The sequence below is a fragment of the Trichechus manatus genome, unplaced genomic scaffold (assembly GCF_000243295.1).
Source record: "Trichechus manatus latirostris isolate Lorelei unplaced genomic scaffold, TriManLat1.0 scaffold00140, whole genome shotgun sequence".
NCBI classification, from domain to species: domain Eukaryota; kingdom Metazoa; phylum Chordata; class Mammalia; order Sirenia; family Trichechidae; genus Trichechus; species Trichechus manatus.
In genome coordinates, this window is record NW_004444076.1 from 2,863,047 (window position 1) to 2,888,735 (window position 25,689).

The following is a 25,689-nucleotide window of genomic DNA, read 5'->3' on the forward strand; positions in this document are numbered from 1 at the left end:
TTTATGTACACATAAATTAAAATAACTTTTTATTAATATAGTCATCATCATCAGATCATTAAAAATAAAAATAAAAACTCAGATAGTGACTCAAACAAGAACTGTTTTAGGAGAGAATGTGGATTGTTACGCCCTGAAATGAAAGACACGAAATCCACTCAGAGGTCTGAGCCACAGATCAATGGCAAGCCCCTTTCCCTGGCCACCCTCTCTTGTCACCCTCAGCCCTCACTTCCCTAGCTTTGTCATTCCTGCCTGTACAGCCTCAGCCTGTCCAAGTCTTCTGAGAAAGGTGACCCAAGCCAAGGATAGTAGCTGAAGCGTGTGACCCTGGCCTGACTCCCAGACCAGTGTGGAAGTCGTGCATATACCCACAGAGTATTCTTGCCGCATCATTCTCTCCCTCTGGGATCTTCTACATGCTGTCTGCTCTGCCTGAAACATTCTCCTCTCTCCCTCTAAGCCTTGTCACTTGTCTCCTCCTTTTCTAGTTTACTAGCCAACATGCCACCTTCTCCAGGAATTCTGCCCTGAACCTTCAGGCTGAGGTAAACATACCTGTTATATGTTCTCCAATGGTTTATGCCTCTGTTTGCTCTAATAACCCCCTGCTGGATTTTCCTATTTACTTACTAGCTTCTCGAATAATACTGTAAGACTTTTGAGGCCAGGGACTATGTGTTATTCATAGCTTTATTCTCAGGACCAATCCATTGTTTGGTATATAGTTGGAACACAGCAGTTTTTAAAATTGAATTAATAAATGAATGCCAGGTATTGAGGGTAGCAGGAAAGGTCCATGTGTCCCCTTTCCATACTCCCAGTAGATGAAACACCATTGGCTAAGAAGAAAAGATAACACCCAAAGGTACTTGGGGGACCACATTATTTAACTGCCGAACAGGCTGGTTGACAGTATACACAGAACAGCAGGGACAGCCCATGAGGCTCCTGGGGCCCTGATAGGGTTAGAAGCTTGGAGAAGCTAAGAGTTTCATGATTATTGGTCTTCTGCTCAAAATTCTTTGTTGTATGGCTTTAATTGTTTTCTAATTTTTTTTAATGGAATTATGTAGTTGACAGCAACAAGCAACGATTCTTTTTTTGTCTTGCTTCTTTCATACTTTGAGATTACAAATTTATTTTGAGCTTATGTACACTGTTGCCTAAATGAAATAATTTCATTTTATTGCTGGAGAGTATTCCATTATATAAAATATATCACAATTTCTTTCTCCCTTCTCATGTTGATGGACACTGGGGTGTTCCTATGAGTTTTCTATTACAGATAAGATTGCTTTGAACATTTGAGTACAAGTCTCTGTGTAGTCATGCATTTATTTCTCCTGGAATGACTGAGTTGTTTGGTAGATGATGTCTATAACAACTTCATAGAAACGTGGAAAGTGCTTATGATATAATATTAAGTGAAAGAGTGGGATCCAAACATAAACATATGAAAACTGAAAAGTAAGAAATACACTAAAATTAGAGTAGCTGTTTAATTAGTATGGTGGGACTATAGGCCATGTTTTTTCTTTTCGCATTTTAGAAATGTTTCATAATATGGTTACATTATTTTTAAAACATTTTTAAAAGCAAACGGGGAAGAAGTCATAAAGTATCTAATACATGTGAGCAGAATATAAATATATTCCACTCCTTCTTTACAACATCTCGAGATACATATAATTGGCTCTATTTCACAGATGAGTAAACTTAGGCTCAGTAAGATTAGCTCATTTGCCCAATACCTAATAACAAGTGGTGTGGCTGTGATCTGAGCCCAGGTTCATCTAGCTCCAAATATGTTATTCTTTCCAGTATATTACATGAATTCTAAGTCATGTAAAGCAGCTCACATATCCTTATAAAACAGGGCCACATGGATAGAAAATTATGGATTTCTGAATGCAAGTATGAGGAGATCAAGAGTCCCTTGAAATGTTTGTTATCCTTTGTTTTTTTTTTAACAAAAGATTAGTCCCCATAGTTTTCTCCCTATGTTTTCTTCCAGGAATTTTATGCTTTTAGGTTTAACATTTAGATTTTTGATCCATTTTTAGTTTTTGTGTATGGTGTGACATGAGTCCTGTTTATTTTTCTGCAGGTGATGGGAAAAGTGGCACCAAATGTGGATGTAGTAAGCACAGTACAACCAAAGTAAAAATGAATGTTTGAGCACTTATGAATGGGTATAGGCAAATTGGTATACGGATAGGTACAGGTGTGTATATAGGTGAGAACAGATAGAAGATCTGTACGTGTCAACACAAATATGTTGGTGCAGGCCCATATATTCATTGAAGACACATACACGGATACTCCTCAGATATAACCAAAAACCTTCCAAGATTGGTTTTCAGGGCTTGAAGGCTTAGGACCATAGTCTCATGGGATAACTCAGTCAATTGGCATAATGGAGTTCACAGAAAACATGATCTACATCCTAGTAAAGTGATTAGTGTCTGGGGTCTTAAACGCTTGAGAGCAGCCATCTAAGACACAACTACGAGTCTCTACTCACCAGCAGCAAAACAGTAAGAAGACAACCAAAAGCACAGAGAACAAACAACTCTACATGAGCCACAACCTCATCTAACCTGAGACTAGAAGAAGTAGAAAGTGCCTGGCTACCACCCCTGGCCATTCTGACTGGGTTCACAATAGTTGGTCCTGGATAGAATGGGAGAAAAATGTGAAGGAGAACTTAAATTCTTATTAAAAAAAAAAAAAGCCAGACAAACTGAAACAGTAGAGAACAGAGGACCCCCTGAGGCTATCGCCCTGAGATACTCTTTAAACCTAGAACCAAGCCTCTCTCCTGTGATCACCTTCTAGCGAAGTAGCAGAATGGCACACAAAATAAAGGATGTTACCCGTACAATTGGTGCTCTACTTAAAAACCATCTGTAGAGACCAAAAGCTCAACAATTACCCAACAGCAAAGATGAGGAGATAAAGGGGCAGGGAAACTAGAGTACTGGAAATGGAACAAACAGAACTCAATTAAAGAGAATGTTGACACACTGGGATAAATGTGACTAATGGTCACTGAATGGTTCGTGTGGAAATTGTCAAATGGGAACCTAACTTGCTGTGTAAACTTTTACCAAAAACTCAGTAAAGTATTACTAAAAAAAAAAAAAAAAAAAAAAGAAAAAGAAACGAGTCAGTTGAACACATTTTCACTGCAGTGCTCCAGGAAGCAGCTGGACTGAATGAGAACACTGCAACACGCTGGGGACTGTGCTTGATCTAATTTGAATTCCTCCAAGCAACTCTATCAGGACAATTGCTCTCTCGAGGCACCAAGACTTCACATAGTGTTCAGGAAAACAAAATCAGGAAGGAAATATGGGCATTTTATATCCAACATACCAGTAGATGGTTTAAAAATATCAGATAGCAGTTTATCAAAACCATACTAAAAAAAGATACGCTGTAATCTAAGTCATCAAGGAGAAGCTCAATTCTTGCCAAATCTGCTCTAAGATTCCAGACTACGCCAATAGCTCCAGCCAGTTCCCCACACTCGGCTGCTAATCCAAAGGTTAGAGGTTCAAATCCACCCAGAGGGGCCTCAAAAGAAAAATGTGACAACCTACTTCCGAAAAATCAGCCACTGAAAACCTGATGGAGCACAATTCTACTCTGATACACATGGTGCTGCCATGAGTCAGAAGCGACTGGATGGCAATTGTTTTCGTTTTGTTTTATTTTTTACCATACACTAGCTACTCAACTTGAGCAAGGTATTGAACTGTCTCTGAGCTTCAATTCATTCATCTCTAAAGTGGAGAAAATTATAGCACCTATGAAAAGAATTGTTTTGAAATGGGCAAAGGAAATGAACAGACACTTCATTAAAGAAGACATTCAAGGCTTGTGATCACTAGCCATTAGGGAAATGCAAATCAAAACCACAATGAGATACCATCTGACCCCAGCATTACTGGCACAAATAGAAAAAAAAAAAAAAAAACAGATAATAACAAATGTTGGAGAGTCTGTGGGGAGACTGGAACTCTTATGCACTGCTAGTGGGAATGCAAAATGGTACAGCCATTTTGGAAAATGATATGGCGCTTCCTTAGAAAGCTAGAAATATAGATACCATATGATCCAGCAATCCCACTCCTAGGAATATATCCTAGAGAAATAAGAGCCGTCACACAAATAGACATATGCACACCCATGTTCAGTGAAGCATTGTTCACAATAGCAAAAAGATGGAAACAACCTAGATGTCCATTAACAGATGAATGGATAAATTATGGTACATACACACAACGGAATACTATGCAACGATAAAGAACAACGATGAATCTGTGAAGCTTCTCGCAACATGGATGAATCTGGAGGGCATTAAGCTGAGCGAAATAAGTCAACCACAAATGGACAAATATTGTATGAGACCACTACTATAAAAACTCATGAAAGGTTTACACACAAAAAGAAACAGTCTTTGATGGTTATGAGGGAGGGGAGGGGTGGGGGTGGAAAAACACTAAGTAGACAATAGATAAGTGGTAACTATGGTGAAGGGTAAGGCAGTACACAACACCGGGGAAGCCAGCACAACTTGTTCAGGGTAAGGTCACGGAAGCTCCATGGACAAATCCAAACTCCCTTAGGGACTGAATTGCTGGGCTGAGGACTGGGGGACCACGGTCTCAGGGAACATCTAGCTCAACTGACATAACATAGTTTATAAAGAAAATGTTCTGCATTCTACTTTGGTGAGTAACGTCTGGGGTCTTAAAAGCCTGTGAGCAGCCATCTAAGATACTCCACTGGTCTCATCCCTTCAGGAGCAAGGGAAAATGAAGAAAACTAAAGACACAAGGGAAAGATCAGTCCAAAGGACTAATAGACCACAACTACTTTGGCCTCCACCAGACTGAGTCCAGTTCAACTAGATGGTGCCCAGCTACCACCACTGAGTGCTCTGACAGAGATCACAATAGAGGCTCCTGGACAGAGCAGGAAAAAAATATAGAACAAAATTCTAACTCAAACATACATACATACACACACACACACACACACACACATACATACATACATACCTACATGCATACATACCAGACTTACTGGCCTGACAGAGACTGGAGAAACTCTGAGAGTATGGCCCCCCGGACACTCTTTTAGCCCAGTAACGAAGTCACTCTGGAGGTTCACCTTTTAGCCAAAGATTAGACAGACCCATAGGACAAAATGAGACTAAACGGGCACACCAGCCCAGGGGCAAGTACTAGAAGTCAGGAGGGGATAGGAAAGCTGGTAATAGGGAACCCAAGGTCGAGAAAGGAGAGTACTGACATGTTACGGTGTTGTTAACCAATGCCATAAAACAATATATGTACTGTTTAATGAGAAGCTAGTTTGTTCTGTAAATCTTCATCTAAAGTTCAATACAAAAAAAAAGAATTGTTTTGAGAGTTAATTGAGAAAATGCATATAAACCAACAGTCAGCACGGTACCCAGCATACAGTTACCACTCACTAAATATTAACTGTGGGGATATATGCCATTTAAACATGGCTGCACTATTGAAAACTGCAGCTCCCACAGGCCTCTATGCTGCACAGCATGTTGAGACTTCTCCACAACATGTTGAGACTTGTCACGACTTGTTTTCCCAAACCTATTGTCCCGTTACTGATTGGCTTGTTTACCTGAATTCCTTCTCCCTCGCCCGAAACTTATTGTTATCCACCCAAAGCCCATTGTTCTGTTATTTGCTTCACTGCTTGCTGTATTGACTATAAATAAACTCCTGGGACTGAAGCCGGGGTCGACTCCACTGAGTGACTCTCCTTGGCCCCACTTCTCTGTGAGAGTTGTGTTTGGCTACTGTCTTCACCTCCCCGACAATTGTCGCCGCTGCGACAATTAACTACTCTTACTACTGCTGAAGAAATCCCGGTGGCACAGTGGTTAAAGGACTTGGCTGCTAACCTAAAGGTCGTTGGGAGAAAGATATGACAGTCTGCTTCTATAAAGATTTACAGCCTTGGAAACCATATAGGGTCACTATGAGTCAGAATCCACTCAGTGGCAGTGGGTTTGGGTTTTGGGTTTCATTATTGCTGTAGTTGTTTTTGCTGCTTTTAATAAATACCACAGACACAATGTCTGATTGCCAAGACAAAATGATGAGCCTATAATGGTACCGAATAAAAGTTTTCAATCCCTCACTGAAACTCTTCAAACTTCTAAAACTTGCTGATCAAAGACTGTCTAGGTCAAGTCATTTAAATCAGTGACGAAAATTCCTTGTCCAAGAGCACCTAATGAACACACTTAAAGCATCCACAGCAAGAATATACATTCTCAGGCTGAAATGACTTCATGTGGCCACCAAGTTTGAGGCAGTCATTTATTTTCCCTGAGACACTATGCTTAATTGTAGAATGAGCTCTTGCCTACCTATGCATCTCATGCTGTTTCTGTGGTCAGAAAAAATGAGAGATATGAATACATTTGATCGACTGTAAAGAACTGTGAATTGTTTCTGATAAAGTGGGGTGGAAAAATAACACTATATACCATTCATTCGTTTATTACTTTTTTCAACAATTATGTTTTGAAAATGTAGCCTGGACATCTACTAGATTTTAGGAAAACATAAACAAATGGGCAGTCAGTGCAATAAAGAGAAGCAAACTTATAAACAAGAAGTGCTATGTTTTGATAGAAAACTACACAGCCTGGAGAGATTGGTGGAACAAAGTTTTTTTGGGGAGAGGCGAAGAGAGTCAGCAATGGCTTATGAAGGAGGTGACGTTTGACCTGAAAAATAAAACATAAGTGAGCAGAAGAAAGAGATTGGGCAAAAGAAGAGAAATGTGAAAAAGCCTGACACACTTGTGGAACTCAAGTGGTTTCATATGGCTGGAGCCCAGTGTGTAAGTGAGGGGTGAAAAAGAATGACTAAAAGTGAGGTTGGAGAGGCAAGAAGGAGCTAGATCATGAGATGCCTATAGACAAATGTTTTAGAGCTTGAACTTGACATTCATGCCAATAGGAAGAAATGGAAGGTTTTATATACTAGAGAAAGCAGGTTAAATTTGCGTTTTGAACAATCTCTCTGTCTTTAAGGTGAATTGTAGTCAGGGAGACCAGGTAACTTGGAGTCAGAAAATTAAGTGCTAACTAACTAATGACAATGTATTTCTTGGATTCTTTACCTGATTATTTCCTTATCTTTAACATACCTCCCTATTTCAAAAGGTTGTTATGATAAACAAAACCACTCTGAGATTACATCGGTTGAAGAGTTTTATAAACTGAAGAGCAATATATAATGTGAGATGTGTGATGATCTATCTTGCCATTTTGACCATCTGGACAAGCAACTCAGCCTCAGGGGTTAAATCAATTGTGCTGCAATCTGCATCTGCTGTTACAGGACTTTCAAAGTGGCCATATGAGCCTTGCCATGGTTCTTCATTTTTCATGAGTTAATTCAATAGGCAAGAAATAAACATAACTGATAGAACTCTTAGGTGAAAGCCACACTGAACTACTCAGCCAAGCACTCAAGCAAATGCCAAATTCATAAGGATGATACAAGTTCAATGGAATAGTTCCCCCATGATTTGTTCTGTCACTTCTAATTGTTGTGGGTGAGAGTTGCTTGAGATCCACGGAAGGAATTAGGTGGCATGATTGTAATTCTGGGATGGAGAAGCCAATGAAAAATAAGTGTAGCTTTAGTTTCATTAGACACTTTCAATAGCCACATTAATTACATATAACATAAATTTAATCAGTATCTAACACAGGCATCTGACGCATAGTAGACCCTCAATAAACACTGACATGGAATCAAACTGAGTTATCAGAACCTTCTGACCCTCATTAATTATTGCTCTTGGTTACCTGAAATGTTAGTTCAAAAAGGTATGCAAATGTACACTGAACAAGGGTTTGATTTCTCCGGGTAGCTAATAATTCTTCCCAATTCTAGGACAGCAATATAGTCTTTCAATAAGGCATTATTTGTCAACAGAACTTGTCATTCAGAAAAGTAAGCGAGCCATTATCTTGCCTTGGACACAAGTCCTTAGCTATATAGGAATTGCATATATATATATATATATATATATATATATATATATAATTACACCTCATTATAAAATACCACAGCCCTTTCTAGTGTTATTTGATTTTGTTGGGGAGCATAAGAGGACAGTCAGATTTCTGAGCCCTTTCTCCCATCTAGAATATTGCTATGTACCAAAATACAACTTTTTTTTGTTTCACCTATAGTCACAGAGAGATGTCTTTTTTTTAAAAAAATCGATTCCATTATCCCATATAACATTTTCACTGAGTCAGTTATTTATTCAACATACGCCAGACTTAGACTTCGGGTATAACGTGATGAATAAAATAGATGTGGTGACAGTGTCCACGCTCTCAAGGAATTTACATTCCAGTGATAAATACAGATACAATAAGTAAGCAAGTGAATATATTACCATAAATTGTTAAAAGTGCTATGAAGAAAAACAACAGGATTGATCTATTTCAGACTGGTATGGCAGTACGAGGTCAGAGAAAGCTCATCTAAGGAAGTGACATTGATTTGAGACATGAAGCATAAGAAAGAATCAGCAAGGTAACCGGGTGAGGGAGCTGCAGTAAGGAGGAGCTTTGACCCCAATTTTTAGTTCAGAAAGTATGGTCTTTGTAACTACAGATAATCTAATGAGTTTAATCTTTTACTTCTCAATTTAGCAAACTCTAAAGTTTGGGAGTATTGAATTTTGGTATTAATTTTATATACCATGACACAGAATTATTTCACTAAACAAATTATTTGAAATAATATAGTTTTATAGATTACATAAGCTCTTTCACTTCTCTAGGGAATTGTTATGATGATGATCATAAAAATGATAATGGGGATAATATTTAGCACTAATAACTACATCACCACAGTTGGGTAGCTTTTTATAACTTACAAGATAGTTTCCAATAGATCAGTTTATTGAAGCTTCGTATAAAGTCTCGTGGTGGTGATCAGCAAAATGCAAAGGGCCCTAGACTGAACTCAGAAAACCCATGATACAGCAACTATCACTTGTTGGCTGTGCAATCTTTGCTTAAGCTCTTTAAGAATCAGTGCTCTAATAGATAGATAGACAGATGACATTTAACTTGCTTACCCAGCAGTGTCATCATAAAGATAAATGAAATCACACTTATGAAGGTGCTTAGCAAATCACAGAGCAATACCCAAGCTTAAGGTGTAAGAGTTTTTATTATTATTAACTTCATTTTAAAGTGTAGGGAACATTTTTCTCCTTTTGCATATGAGTAAACTAAAGCACAAAAAAGTTAAATAATTTGTACAAATAAATGTTGCTAGAAAGATGAGTCAGATCTCATTGTCCAGTTCCTCCCTTCCTTTTCTTTTATGCTTTTATTCATTCAACAAATACTGAATATTATTAAGGTGAAAATATAACTCATTATCCATTGTGGAGTGCTTTTAAAAGTGAAAGTGAGCACTACTGATAGTTACCATGGGAAAACTGCTGAAAGCCAGGACTTTTGTGGACAATCTGAGATATATGGTCACCTGAAGTATTATGCACTGGAGACTGAGGAATACACAAGAAATAGCTCTTGCCTTCAGAGCCTGATGGAAAAAAGTAAGCAACGAAAGTAACAGTGTTGTAAACCTAAAATAGAGGTATGCGTAGGATATTATGGGAATTTGGAAGAGGAATACTTAACCTAATCTTGGCAGTTTAGACACACTGGAGAAAGTGATCCATGCACTGAACTAAGGCTGAAGTATCCCAGTAGCTAAGGTAGTGGAAAGCATTTAAAGCAAAGGAAACATCGTTGGGGGAAAAAGTGTCATATTCAGGGAATTTTAAGTATTTTGATGTGACTTGGGTATAGGTACATATGGGTAAGTAGAGGAAAGGAGGTTAGAGAAGTGGGAAGATATCTGATCTTGGGGATTTGATGCTTTTGCTAAAGAGTTTGTAATTAATCCCAAGGGCCATTGGGAAATTTCAAGTAAGGAAACAACATGATCAAAATCTGCACTAAAATGTTTCCACTCCCATCAGTTTGGCACATAGGTACTCTAGTGGGCTCTCCTCATGTAATACATAGATAGTAACACATGTATGTCTTTAATAAGTTATCACCATCACACTTTTAATGAATTACAGGCATGGAAGAATTTGAGAAAAATAAGTAAGACCAAAATAAATTACAGCCAAATAACAAACAAATCTTGTAAACCCAAAACCAGAAAAGTGAGCTGTAGGAAAATGAAAGCCAGGGATCCCCTGAGGTAAAATAATTTTTTTCAGCTCTGGTATCAGAGAACACGAGAGTCTTAAGTGGGACCCTCAAAAAGGACCAAAATGGTCCCAATTTGGAAGAGCTCTTTTGTTCCAATCAGAAGCAAATCCTAATCCCCTCCTGAAGAAAACATCCCTGATTTTATAAGACACACAATAAAAACATAAAAACAATGAAAGCCTGAAATAAATAGGATAGAAAAGCTAAACTAGGCCAAGAGTAATCAAAGAAAGCAGAGGTAACTGTATTAATATTGGATAAAATAGACTCTAAAATAAAAATAATAATTAGAGACAGAGTCACTACATAATGATAAAAGTTTGAATCACCACAAAGTGATTTAAAAATTACAAGCACCTAATAAAATAGACTCAAAATATATAAAGAAAAAATTGATATAGCTACATAGAAATGTTAACAAATCCAGTATCCAAGTGGGTGATTTTAAACATATCTACTTGAATCACTGATAGGTCAAGGAGGTAAAAATTTAGTAAAAGTAGAGAAGATTTGAAAAACATAACTGGAGAACTTGATGTAATGGATATATTTAAAACTATGCATCCAATTATTAGAGAACACATATTCTTCTCCAGCAATCAAATAACATTTACAAAACATTGACCAACATTCTAGGCTAAAATAAATTTCGAAGAATAACAATCATACAATATTTTGTAGACTATTTTATTTTATATTATTTTATGAATCAAATAAAGGTAAAAAAAATCCACACATCTTTGAAAATTTAGAAAAAAACATTTCTAAATACTTATGGATCAAAGAGGAAATCATAAAAGAAATCTCTGTGAAAGTTAGATTTGAATGTTAATAAAATCACTGCATGTAAAATGTCATGAAATGCTAATAAATCTATTTTGAGGGAATTATATTGCAGCTAATGCCAATATAAAAGAAAATGGCTGAAATTCAATGAGCTAATCATCCATCTTAAAAATTTAGAAAAATAAAAAGATTAAAGCCCCCAAAATAGAAGAAAAGAGATAATAACAATCAAAGCAAAATAATAAAATTAATCAACAACAATAATAACCATGACAACAACACATTATAGGAAGAAAGTCGTTTTTTAAAAAAAAACTGGTACAATTGATAAATCTCTAGTAAGATTAACCAAAGGAAAAAAAAAAAAGACTTTTCCAGGGAAACAAAATTAGTTTAACTCTCACAATTCAATTAATGTCATTAATCAAATTAATAAAATAAAGGAGAAAAATCATATGATCCTCTCAATAATACAGGCGAAGAAAAATATATTATTTACTATGAACAAAACTAATAATGGTATTTGTGTAAAATTTATTGATTTTTAAAAAACATTTTAAAATGTGAAATATTTATAAAATTTTATTGAAAGACATTAAAACCAAACCAAAAACCAAACCTGTTGCTGTCGAGTCAATTCTGACTCATAGCAACCCTACAGGACAGAGCAGAGCTGCCCCATAGTGTTTCAAAGGAGCAGCTGGTAGATTCAAATTGCTGACCTTTTGGTTAGCAGCTGAGCTCTTAATCATTGTGCCACCAGGGCTCCAGATAAATGCAGACACCATACTAATAAATAGAAAGACTAAATATTATTTTAAAAAATCAATCTTCTTAAATTACCACATAGATTTAAAACAATTCTAATTATAACCCCAACAGGAAATTTTGTGAAACTTGCCAAGTTGATTCAAAATGCATAGAGAAGAGTGAAACATAACCATAGCCAAGACACTACTGAGGAAAAATAATGTGGGAGAATTTGATCTAGCAGACATCATAATTTATCACAAAGAATTTTAATTAAGATAGTGTAGATTTGACACAGCGATAAACATACTGACCAATGAAACAGAATAGAGAACATAGAAACATATCCATACAATATAGAAACATACAGGACATAGGTGATGTTGCAGATGACAAGGTGAAGGAGGGCTATTTAATAAATAGTGTTAAGACAATCGGTTATTTATCTAGAAAAAAGAATACACACAAATCAGCAACAGATTGATTAAATGTGTAAATGTGAAAGACAAAAGACAGTTCTATATCTTTATGATCTTGTGGTAGAAAAGGATCTAAACAAGACAGATAAAGTGGTAAACATAAACGAAAGAACTGACAAATTTGACTACATTAAATTCAAGAGCTTTTGTGCTTTAAAGACACCAGAAGGAAAGTGAAGAGGCAATCTATAAAGTTGGGGAAGATATCTATTGCACCTCTGACCAATAATCGAATAGCATCCAGAAGATATAAGAACTCCTGCATACCAATAAGGAAAACAAAATGCAGTGGAAATGTAGGCAAATAGCATGAACAGTCATTTCACAGAAGCAGAACCATGTGTGGTGAATAAACATTAAAAGAACCTCAATACTATTCTTTATCAAGACAATGCAAAATAAGATCTTAATGATATATTTACACCTGCTAGATGGACAAAAATTAACATGTCTGACAAAATTCTGTGTTGATGAGGATGTAAGCAATGTAAACTCCTAAACACTTCAGGTATACATGTAAGTCAGTACAACCATTTTGGATAACAATTTGGCATACCTTGTAAAGTAAAGGTGAGCAGGTGAAAGCCTTAGGAGCCAGTAATTCCAATTGTAGTATATAACCAAGAGAAGCATATTAATACCAGGAAATATGTACAAAATGACTATTGCTGCATTGTTTGTAATAGAAAACTTAAAAACAATCTAAACATCCATTGGCAGGAGAATGGATAAATGAATAAATATTCCACATAATGAAATATTATATAGCAGTAAAAATGAATAATCTACTACTACACATTATGATATGAAGTATCATGGATTGAATTGTGTCCCCCCAAAATATGTGTATCTACTTGGCTAGGACATCATTCCCCGTATTGTGTGGTTGTCCTCCATTTTTTGATTGATGTAATTTTCCTATGTGTTGTAAATCCTAATCTCTGCCTGTGGTTAATGAGGCAAGATTAGGTTATGTTACAGAGGATTAGGGTGGGATGTAACACCCTTACTTAGGTCACATCCTTGATCCAGTGTAAACGGAGTTCCCTTGGGGTGTAGCCTGCATCACCTTTTATGTTACAAGAGATAAAAGGAAAAGGAAGTGAGCAGAGAGTATAGGACCTCATACCATCAAAAACGCAGCTCTGGGAGCAGAGTGTGTCCTTTGGACCCGGGGTTCCTGCGCAGAGAGGCTCCTAGACCAAGAGAAGACTGATGACAAGAACCTTCCTCCAGAGTCGAGAGAGAAAGCCTTCCCCTAGAGCTGGCACCCTGAATTCAGACTTCTAGCCTACTAGACTGTGAGAGAATAAATTTATCTTTGTTAAAGCCATCCATCGTGGTATTTCTGTTATAGCAGCACTAGATGAGTAACACAGAAGGAATCTTAAAAACATACTGCTGAATAAGAAAAGCAAGTTACAGAAAAGGAAGGCAGGGAGGTAGAATTTGGGAGTAGCATCCAGGACCCTCAAAGGTTTTACCAAAAAAACTCATAGTGACCCTATAGGACAGAGTAGAACTGCCTCATAGAGTTTCCAAGGAGCACCTGGTGGATTCAAACTGCCAACCTTTTGGTTAGCAGCTGTAGCTCTTAGCCATTGCACCACCAGGGTTCCTCAAAAGTATTAGCATTGTTCTAATTCTCAGGTTGGAGGAGGATATCATAGTGTTTGCTTTATTATTATACTTCATTATTTTCAGATACATGATTTTTAGTTATCAAGTATTATATATTACTGTGTTATTACTAAAAAGAACGAAAATTTCTTTACAGAAAAAGTTCAACATAGAAAAATTACTCGGGCTGCTATGAGAAGAGTGAATTGGAGTAGAGCAAGATGGAATCAGGGGGTTAATTAGGAGGGGGAAGAAGATGGTGGCTTCAGCTCAGCAGTTGTTTTGAGTATGGAGTAGTAGGGATGGAGGGATTTCCCCCAAAGGGTAGGATCACTGTATTGTAGATCTGTTTTGGCTTGAAATGTAAATGAGCCTTCCATGGTGTTCCATATACATCTCTTTTGTTCCTTCACTCACTGAGTTAAAAACACTTAACCACTGTACCACCAGGGCTCCTAAATATTTATTAGGAGTTAACATTTATTTAGGCAGAAAGAGAAACTTGCGAAGAGTTCACAAATAAATGTTCAGAGAGAAATAAGTACTCCAGCAATTTAGAAGATCATTAAAACAGGGGCTGCCAACTGACTCACTGACTTAGTTGCTACTAAAGGGTACTTGCAATGAGCTGGGCAAGGATAAAGGTCAGCCCAAGTGGGCATCTGGGGATCTTAGACTTACCAACATCAGTAGTAACTGTGTCCTAGGAACTGTGTGGGGTGAGAGTGTGTGTGGGATGCTTGAGGAAAAAGGGGGTTTTGTTTATTCAGATCACTGACAAGTTGAAAACTATCAGCACATAGTCTAAAAGGCATTTACTTGCTAGAAAACAATCCTGTCTACTCACAAGAAAACATGGGTAACCTATAAATGGAAAATTGCTTGTTGAAATTGCACATTAATAAACCATATTTGAAGCTTTTATTAGACTATTGAAAGGCCATCATGTATGTGAAAAGTCAGGAACCCGTCTCCCCTACATTCCACATCAATGGGCACTGCTTGCTGTAATTTAGCACGTAAGTCTGTTCTCAGAGAATGGGCTGTTTTGTATTTAGGGATTTTGCTATAAAAGCAATGTTTGAAAAGCCAGCAAGATTGAAGGCAGACAAGTGTCTTCCTTTGTGTCAGAGAAAAACATTAATATTTTGGAGATACCTTTATCCTGAATGACTTTTTTTAAAAAAAGATCTTTGTTGGATAAATTGGTATAATTTCCAGTTTGTCACCAGAAATAGTCTTTCATGACTGAAGTGTATGGCTTCGGCACGCTCTGATGGCGGCACAGGTTTACTGATAAGGGGTATCATGAGTGGAAACCAGGCTGCTCACAGGGGTTCTTGCATAAGCAATCCAGAAGCTGCTAGGAATCTGATCCCACAGTGGACCAAAAATTTCCAACGTCAGTACTGATCAATGAATAAATCCCAACTTCTGCACATATTTATTCTGGGAAATGGAGGTACAAGCAAAATGTGTTAGACACCTCAAGGAAGGAGACAAGGATTCTCACTACTTGTGGTAGAGGGGAGAGCATGTACTAGAGGAGGTTTCACAGGAAAGGTAAAAATTCAGCTTGTGACTGAAGGATGAGAACATTCAGTCTTGGGAGGAACTGATATTCCAGCCTGAGGAAATGGCATAAGCAAAACATTAGACCTGGTCAGAGAGTGAGGAATGGTTAACCATGGCTATAGCATGGAAACACTGGTGGCATAGTGGTTAAGAGCTATGGTTGCTAACTAAAAGACTGGCAGTTCGAATCCACCAGGAACTCCTTGGAAACCCTATGGGGTGGGGCAGTTCTACTCTGTCCTATCGACTCAATATCAATGGGTTTGGTTTTTTTTTATAGCATAGGAATTAATTGAAGGATCTGGAGGGAGATGACTCTAGAATGGCAGATCAAGACCTGAACATGGAAAGTCTTGATTGCCATGTTCTCGTCCAAAACGGAGGATGTCAGGCACTATGGTACCTCCTCAAACCTCTTTCAAATCTACATTGGCTATGGTAGTAGCAGAGAAGTTTGAGGGATAAGACAATCTCTAGATATTCTATTGCTGCAATGTCTCTTATATGTACTTACTCTTTTTTAATCCCACAGCCTCTATCAGGCTTCCTAACTCAACTCTGCACGTAGTCTCTCTCTTTCCAGTACATCCTATCAATTACAGACAGAGTATCCTTCAAAACACAGATTTTTTGATTATTCTGATCTTCTGCTCAACTTTGAATGACTCCCAACTTACTTAGCCTTGAGCTATAAGCCCTGTACATATTTACTTCTGTCATTCCTTCCACCATGAGTAGGATCATCACTGTGGTAAGCCTATCTCTTCCCAAGAGAGAATTGGGAGGTTTTCCAAACCCCCCAACACAGATACTTCCTCCCCATATCCAAATCTTTTTCCTCTTTCAAGAATTCTATGAAATCTTCCCTCATATTTCCAGCTGTGTACAATAAAAATCGTTAGTGCTTATATGTCCCTTTCTAGCTTATGTAGCAATTTATATCTGTGAAAATTATGTGAAAGGTCGAGCAGGAATATTATGATTAGATTTTTACAGATGAAGAAATGGAAGATCGATCAAAGAGGTTTAATGACTCAGTGCTGATCACAGATCTGACTCCAAATCTCATGTTCTAAACTGTATGCATCACTCTCCCCCATTGAATTGTTAAAAAATTTTAGGTACCTATAATTTTGATAATCATTATCTCAATTACCTATTTTTAATACAGTGCTTACACACAATATTAATAGGGAAATGCTGAACCACTGTATCTAATTTCAACCATAAGACAAATCTGAAATAAACCCTGGCTTCTTCCTAACCACCAAGTGTACCTCTGGCCTTCCCATCATATCAAGAACATCTCTCTACATTTGTTGCATAATTACCTCAGCATTGCTGTACATATTATCCTGTATTGTAATTCAGGTGGTTACTTATCATTATTCTCATCTAGATTCTAAACCAGTCCATTGACTGTGATTCATTCATCTTTGTATTCTTAGTGCCTAGATGAGTGCTCACACATGGTAAACGCTCAGTAAATATTTGTTAAATGCTCACCAGAATAGTGAACACTGATATGTAAACAGGCAATCTTTTAATAATGTGGGCTATAATCTGACATCTATGTATTATATTCTTCTACTTGGGCCAAAGACTAGGGAAAGAGATCAGGAGATGACATCCAGGTTCTAAGAACTCTCCTGCTTTTTCGAAGAGCTTGAGGAAATTCAGTGTGTAGTAGAATCCTGTTATTTATACCATGCCTATCCCTGGGTGATACAAATGGTTAATGCTCTTAGCTGCTAATGGAAAGGTTGGAAGTTTGAGTCCATCCAGAGGTGCCTTGAAAGAAAGGCCTGGTGATCTATTTCCGAAAAATCAGTCATTGAAAACTCTATGGAGCACAATTCTACTCCGACACACATGGCGTCGCAATGAGTTGAAATCAACTTGATGGCAACTGTATGTCTATAGAGGATCTGAGGCATTAGGAATGCCATAACAACATTACTACCATAACTACTATGACTGTCTGTACTACCAGCACTGTTTCCCCTACTAATTACATAATGAAGATGACAACCATATCTTACTTCAAGGAGTTCTTCCAATAATCAAGTAAAATAATACATATAAAGCTTTAACGCTCTGCCTGGAACTTAGTAAGCATGTGACAACTGATTGCTATTATTATTATTTCCATTATTTTTATCAATACTAGACTATTAGGAAGGCCACTCTAGCTATAACTCCTACTATCAGCTACCACACTCTAAGCACATATTGCCCAGACACTGTACTAGGCCTATTACATGCATTATTGTTAATCCTCACAACAGTCCCACAGGTCTACATTATCATTCCCATTCAAAAGAAAGAGAAATAGGATTAAATTTTTAGTCCTCAAGATCTTCTCTACAGCATTCTCCTTCTTATTTGTCATAGCAATTTCATTCACCGACACAGTTCAAGTAATAAATTTACTCCTCACTTACCTACACCACTCCCTCATCTTCAGAATATCATAGCAACAGTATCAGACTATACAATTACCCTCAAAAGGGGCTTAACCTTTCATCTAAACCAACAGCTCTTAAGAATTTAGTAAATTATAAGTCTAAGATTTAGTATCATCCCCTGAAGCCAGTGCTTGTCCCCAAGACACCATTCACCACAGATTACTCTTTATCAGTCTACTTTGTTCATTGCTAGCAACTTCACTAGAAACTGAAAGCAGCAACTTGACGGGATTACAAAACTATCTGCTTCAATTTTTGCATACAAGCTGCTTCTGCATTACTTATGACTAGTTATGAGTTGGAATCGACTAGATGGCAGTGGGTTTTGGTTTAGTTCCCATCAAGACTGGGCTAATTATGAAGTTTCCCTACCCAAGGTTACTCTGCGAATATCACCTAGAAGTAAAATTAAGTCTGGTTTCTTCTGGAGCATCTGCTTGTAACTTCCAAGTACTCTGAGAACACAGTCTGATGATCCACAAAATAAATGTCCCAACTAAAAGCCAGCCCTCATTTCTATTGGAAGAAAATGGTAAAAATACTGAAACTTCAGACAGAAACACATTTGGCCTAGATTACCTTCACTCAAAACCCAAGTGGCAGGCACATTTCTAAAAATATCATTAGGTAGAAAATTTGAAGTATGAGGTTATCCAAAGTTTTGATGATTTTCTTGGTTCATCAAACTCTGCACCAATCGCATAGTGGGCTGGGTTGTAGGTTAACATGAAAAAGAAAACCAAGTATGGAAACATAACTAGTCATTTTTTTATTTTTATTTTTTATTGTATTTTAGATGAAGGTTTACAGAGTAAACTAGCTTCTCATTAAACAACTAATACACATATTGTTTTATGACATTGGTTGCCAACCTCACGACATGTCGACACCCTCCCCTTCTCAACCTTAGGTTTCCCATTACCAGTTTTGCTGTCCCCTCCTGCCTTCTCATCCTTGCCCCTGGGCTGGTGTGCCTATTTAGTCTTGTTTTGTTTTATGGGCCTGTCTAATGTTTGGCTGAAGGGTGATCCTCAGGAGTGACTTCATTACTGAGCTAAAAGGGCGTCCGGGACCATATTCTTGGGGTTTCTCCAGTCTCTGTCAGACCAGTAAGTCTGGTCTTTTTTTTTGAGTTAGAATTTTGTTCTACATTTTTCTCGAGCTCTGTCGGGACACTCTGTTGTGATCTCTGTCACAGCAGTCGGTGGTGACAGCCAGGCCATCTAGTTGTGCTGGACTCAGTCTGTTGGAGACCGTGGTAGTTGTGGTCCATTAGTCCTTTGGACTAATCTTCCCCTTGTGTCTTTGGTTTTCTTCATTCTCTCTTGCTCCAGATGGGGTGAGACCAGTGGAGTATCTTACATGGCTGCTCGCAAGCTTTTAAGAGCCCAGACGCTACTCACAAAAGTAGAATGTAGAACATTTTCTTTATCAACTGTGTTGTGCCAATTGAGCTAGATGTTTCCGGAGAGCATGGTCCCCACAGCCCTCAGCCGAGAAATCTGGTCTCTCAGGGAGTTTGGATGTGTCTATGGAGCTGCCAACCAAAAGGTCTGCAGTTTGAATCCACCAGCCACTCCTTGGAAATCCTGTGGGGCCGTTCTACCCTGTCCTATAGGGTCACTATGAGTCAAAATCAACTCAACGGCAATCAGTTTGCTTTTTTTTTCTTTTTGGTTTATGGAGCTTCCATGACCTCACCTTCGACAAGTTGTTCTGGCCTCCCCAGTATTGTGTACTGTTTTACCCTTCAAAAGTTACCACTTATCTACTGCCTATTTAGTGTTTTTCCCTTGCCCCTACTCCCCTCCCTTGTAACCATCAAAGATTGTTTCTTTTTGTGTTTAAATCTGGAAAGGTAAGTAGTCATTTAAATTATAAAAGAATAAACACAGCTGCAGTCTACTTATCATACCTATATTTTCTCTTTCTATTTTTCCTTACATTTCAAGCGTGAAATTTAGTAGACTCTTTAGGTCAGGGGTAAAGAATTAGATGTTAGCATAAAATATATTCTTTGTCTTCATTGTCATCAATCACCATTATCATTCTTATCATAATGATTACAATAGGAAGTACTATTAGTTATTGAGGGTCTACTATTTTGAGACTGGATTGGGTGATTTATATACATTATCTTTTATTATGATGATTATTTAAGGTAGGAGCCCTGGTGGCACAGTGGTTAAAGAGCTATGGCTGCTAACCAAAATGTCAGCAGTTCTAATCTACCAGCTTCTCCTTGGAAACCCTATGGGGCAGTTCTACTCTGTTCGATAGGGTGGCTATGAGTGGGAATCGACTCAATGGCAACAAGTTTTTTTATATAAGGTAGGTGTTTAGTCACTGTATCAAATAATGTGGCACTCTTTCAACTGCACCAGGAGATCTAAAACAAAAAAAAATGATAATTCATCAGTGGTTTCCAAATTTACATTGTAGGCAGTAGGAGGCAGATCATTTTCTGGGGAAGGGGGGACTTATCTTTGGTACCCCTGGCAACCAGGTCTGAGCAGAATTTCTGTTCATTTCAGATATAACACTTTGGTCTCCAAAGACTGGGGTGAGAAGGGAGTGATGGGGAGCCTGTACAATAGTGGGAGGATCCACTCTATCTGGAATCCTCCTCCACATCATTGATTCATCCATAAAGCATATACATTTGGAAGCATGTGGGACCTGAGGAGGAAAGCTAGTGAAGCCAGTCACTGCTCATGAGTCAGAGGTCTGAAGGCAGCAGAGCTTCTTTTTAGCAAAGCTAATAAAGTAGTTTGGCCAGAGACTGAGAGTAAAAAGAAGAAGAAAAAAAAAAAAGATCACATCTTTATAAACCCTATAAATGAGAAGAACATTGCTTGGAAAGCCAGCAATAGTGCTCAGTGTGTGGAAATATGAGGCCAACACACTAGCAGGGAGGAGCTATGGGAGAAGGGAGGGTGCAGGAGCAGCCAGCCCAAACCACTACCCAAGGTTTTCTAAGCAGTGCTCTAGAAGCACCTCTCCTCCACACTTGTTATATTTATATGTTCTCTTTGGAGGCCAAGTGAGTCATCAACTACACATTTAAAATATCCAGAACACAGTCTATCAGCAACCTAACACTGAGAACTTCAGAAACAATGGCTTTAAACCCAAGTTAAGCACATTTAACTGTCCCATTTGTTATTCATTTATTTTGTTTCATGTATCATTTACTAGCAGTAAGTGGAATGTATGGATTCTTGGGCCCACAAAATATAGGAAAGAAACTCATTTTCAACTACTTTTCTCTGAATTCTTACAGAATTTACAAGATTTACTACAGAAATTAACACCTGATTCTGTAATCTTATATAATTCTCTTACTGTAAATGAATGCATTTGTTAGCATTCTCCCTAGACTACTGCAGCAGAAATTTCAGCAAGTTTGTACCTAAAAATAAAATATGTAAGCTGTGGAGAAAGATAGATCTGAGTTTGAATCCTGCCTCTGGCCATATATTAGCTGTGTGACTATGTAAATTGCTTGACATCCCAAAGCTTCAAATTGCTTCTTCTGAAAAATGGAAGAACCTCCTCCTTCTGTTTGGAATACCCTCCCCTCCAGGTCCATCTGGGCAGGTCTTCTCTGGATGTGCTTTAAGGCTTCCTCTAAGAAGCTTTCTCCCAGGTACCTTCCAGGTAACTTGAGGTGCTTCCATGGCAGCCTATTTAAGTCTCTGTCTCAGAAGTTAGGGTATAGAGGAGAATGTCCGTTTAATTGTCTATCATCCCTGTAAAATAGAGACCCACTTGAGGGCAAAATTTTTTTTTTCCTTATTCATCTTTCTGTTTCTATGTTTAACAAAGGGTCTGGAGAATAGTTGGTGATCAATAAATGTTGAGTAAATGAATAACTGAATAAAATAATGAATAGTCCATCCTGGTAGAAAGGGAGAAAGAGAACAGGTGACCAGGATTCTCCAACACACAAAGCAGGTTTTGTCAGTTCATTTGTCTAGAACAGCCCCCATAGCTTTCTGCATAAGGCCAGGACTCTCTGACAAGAACATTTGGTTTCCAAATTATATACTGCTCAGCACGAGTCCTTCCTTTCCTGCAACTGCCTGTTAATTATAGCGTCACCTTTGCTCTATCTTTTCCTGAATCTACTAATCCCTGAGATAAAATAGCCAGTTTTACTTAGTTAAGATTTTTTTTTAATCATGGTAAGCAATTCTCCCTCCCTCCTTAGTGAAAAACCATAAGCAAAACCAGAAGAGTCTTCTCATAGTTTAAAGGTACAAGGAACTATAACATTATTAAAAAATCATTTGAGAGTAAAAAAATGCTCGCCTTTCCTCTTCCTTATTCACATGTAATCATAAAACCAGCCTGCTTTGGGGAGCAGCTGCAGGAGCACTGGGAGCTGTCACCGGAGGCTGGAAGCATCTCCAAGCTCTTGAAGCTGACAGCTCCTAGAAGCCAAATGAGACATTCAACTGCTGAGTTCATTTGATCACAATGGCAGAAGTGCCTAGAAAAAGTTTCTGTTCTTTGTGCAGAAACTTTGACGAGTTCAAGTTTTTTCTCAAGTTCTAACATTTAGCAAGTGTTCTGACAATCCCTTTGTCATTCTCCATTTTTTTCAGGAAAGATACTGGGCCCATCTTATTCATTTTTGTACCTAGTGTCTAATATAAAACTTGATAAAGTAGGCATTCATAAGAAAAAAAAAAAGTTTGTGGAAGGAATGGAGGACATGACTGAGAAAGAGAGAAAAGAAGGAAGAAGAGAAAAAGCTATGGGAGAGCTGTCAAAGGGGAAAAAAGACGGGTGGAAGAGGAAGGGAAGGAAAGAAGGGGAAAAGGAAAAAGAAGAATGAGTTCTTCATACTTTTTCCTTATAACATTAAAGAGACAAAGTTTTTAAAAAAATAAATAATAAAACATCTCCAAACAACTTAGAGTCACTATGAACACCAAGTCCCCTCTCCAAACACACATTGCTTACTGGTACTGTCAGGATAATATAGAAAGACACACTCAAGGTATATCAGGTTAGCTTTACCTGCTCTTTGGCTTGGCCTACCTGAGGAAGCTGTGGGGCTCAAATTATGATTGCTATCCCTCAATTTCTTCCCTTACTGATCCATCAATAAATCCTTAATATCTACCCCATGATCACAGCCTATACTATGCCCCATGGTGACTATTCAGCCTTAAAGCACTCAGTGATTTCCTAACTGCCCCTAGCATAGGGGGAAGGACTGCAAAACCCAGAGTTGGAGTAAATATCTCCAAAGGAGCAACTGGGTCTTTTATAAACTGTTTGGAGGAGTTCCTCCACTCCTTTTCTGAGCCCTGCGATTAGGTTTTGGATAGCTCTTATTATTATCATTGCTTTCTCCTTCAGTCTAATTATCCAAGTATCTTTTACTTTAGAATTTGCTGCACTTTTAACTGCATAGCCTTCATTTTCTTAATAACAATTTTTAAGTTACTATAATTTTAATTTTATATGCTATATGATAAAGGCAATGACTTGATTGTAGGAACTTCACAATGAAAAAAAATAAAATAAATGCATAATGTTCTCTTTCAAACATAGCCATTGATACCATATAATTTTTCTTTTTAAATACGTGTTGACACATACATTTATTGTCTTAAGAATAAGAAACTATTGTATATAATTTTTAACCAGCTATTTTCTAAGTGAATGATGCATTGTGAATGATACATAGACTGGACTGTAAGACATAAAATACTTGTGAAGAGTGTGCTTTTTAGTTCAAGTAGATGCACAAGACTACATGGGGAGCTCCTGTCTAGAGGCGAGATGAGAAAGCAGAAAGGGATAGGAGCTGGTTGAATGGACACAGGAAATCTGGAGTGGAAAGCAGGAATGTGCTGTCACATTATAGGGATAGCAACTAGGGTCACATAACAATATGTGTATAAATTTTTGAATGAGAAACTAACGAACTGTAAACTTTCAATTAAAGCACAGTTAAAAAAATGAAGAAAAAAAAAAAAGAAGTGCCACCATACCATTGGTTTGGTTTATCTCTTTGTTTCTGGAAATAACATGCCAATCCTGTAAACTCAGAGTGAGTGATTCTCATATGCATTCCTCATACAAAACAGTTTCGTTTCTCCCATAAGCCATCTTCACAGAGTATTAGGGTAGCAAAAAAGGATATTTCAATGACAAATAAGACTACCAAAAGTAATGGCAGGCTCCACATTGCAAAGAATTCACCAGAATGTGCGTGTTCCTTGCAGGGTAGGGACTCTATAGCTTTCCTTCTTATTTCTCATAGCCTAGATCAGTGATTGGCCAATAATAGGCATTCAATCTATCAATGAATGTTGAATGAATGAATAACTAAGTGAATGAATACAAAAAAGGCAGTTAAGGAGACTGGTCACAGGATAATAAAGTTTTCTGACCCTGTTACATTAATTTTGGGAAGAATGAACAGTGTGCTATAGAGAAAAGAATGTAGGATTTAGTCAGAAGTTCACTTCAAGATGCACAATAGTAGTACAACTTTACTGATCCTCTTTTCTTATCTGTCAAATGGTCATAACAACAAAGTGTCCTTACAGAGCTGTTACAATACTCAAATGAGATGACAGTGTAATAAATCAGAGAAATCTGTAACTTCAAGCTGTCACAGGACCTAAGGTGGATCATACACCAATTGCATTCAAATTTTTATTAATAGGCCATGCTTCATTACCAACACCCTACCCCCACACTCACCATAACACATACAAAAAAAGACAAAACAACAACAACAAACAAAAAATAATAATCTCACTGAAAAGAAAGCCTTGAAAGAGGTGCTGAGGAAAATGGACAGCACTGTAGCTGGCACCAAGGGTAAGGGAAGGACAGGTAGCATGAAATAGTAGAAAGATGATGAACTTGGGAGACAATTCTGGCTCTGCCACTTCTTAGCTGTATAATTTTGGACAAGTTGCTCAACTTCTCTGACACAATTTTTCTTTGGTAAAATTCTTATAACAACTCATGCCTACCAGGATTATTAGGAGAATTAAACAAAAGAAAGGGTAAAATTCCTAACACAGTGGGTGTTCAATAAATGCTATTTCCGTTCCTTTTCCTCGCTGCTCCCAACCCAGCTCCTGCTAGAAAAAGTGAGAAGAGTATATTATTCATACTCAACAATTTTTCCTAAAGCCTTGCCCACTCTCAGACTTGAATGCCAAACTGCCAAACGGAAGTTTGCTGGGTTAAAATATTTATACCAGACTTCAAACCTGGAAACTCAGAGTTTATTCTATCGAAAGCTTTGCACTTGTCTACAGGAACAACACAGACTGAGGAAATCTGTCAGTCTTGCTTGTTCTCCAAGACAGAACCAGACAAATTCTCATTGATCATTCCACAGAGGTAGAGCTAACCCTCAGAAATAATATCTTTAAAATTGTAGGTCATTTCATCATGTTTGAAGAAAAAAAATACTGGAAATAAGAACCTCTATTTAGTCTTCTCATTTTGAGGTCGGCTTACTTAAGGGGATAGCAAGAAAAAGAAGACTAGTCCTTTTTAGAATAGAGTGAAGTTTTGACTGAAAAGGAAGATACACCTTCGAACATGTAGATGCAATTCCATTTTACAACTGGAGCTAAAAGGAATATTTACTGCAGTAGGTGACAGCCTAAAGTCACTAGGCAAA

At 37.7% G+C, this 25,689-nt stretch overlaps 1 protein-coding gene across 5 annotated transcripts in view; it reads right to left on the reverse strand.

Annotated features, from left to right (window-relative positions):
• The window catches only part of DLG2 (discs large MAGUK scaffold protein 2), a 2,186,317-nt gene that overhangs the window by 1,177,202 nt on the left and 983,426 nt on the right, over positions 1-25,689 (reverse strand). The window lies entirely within an intron of this gene.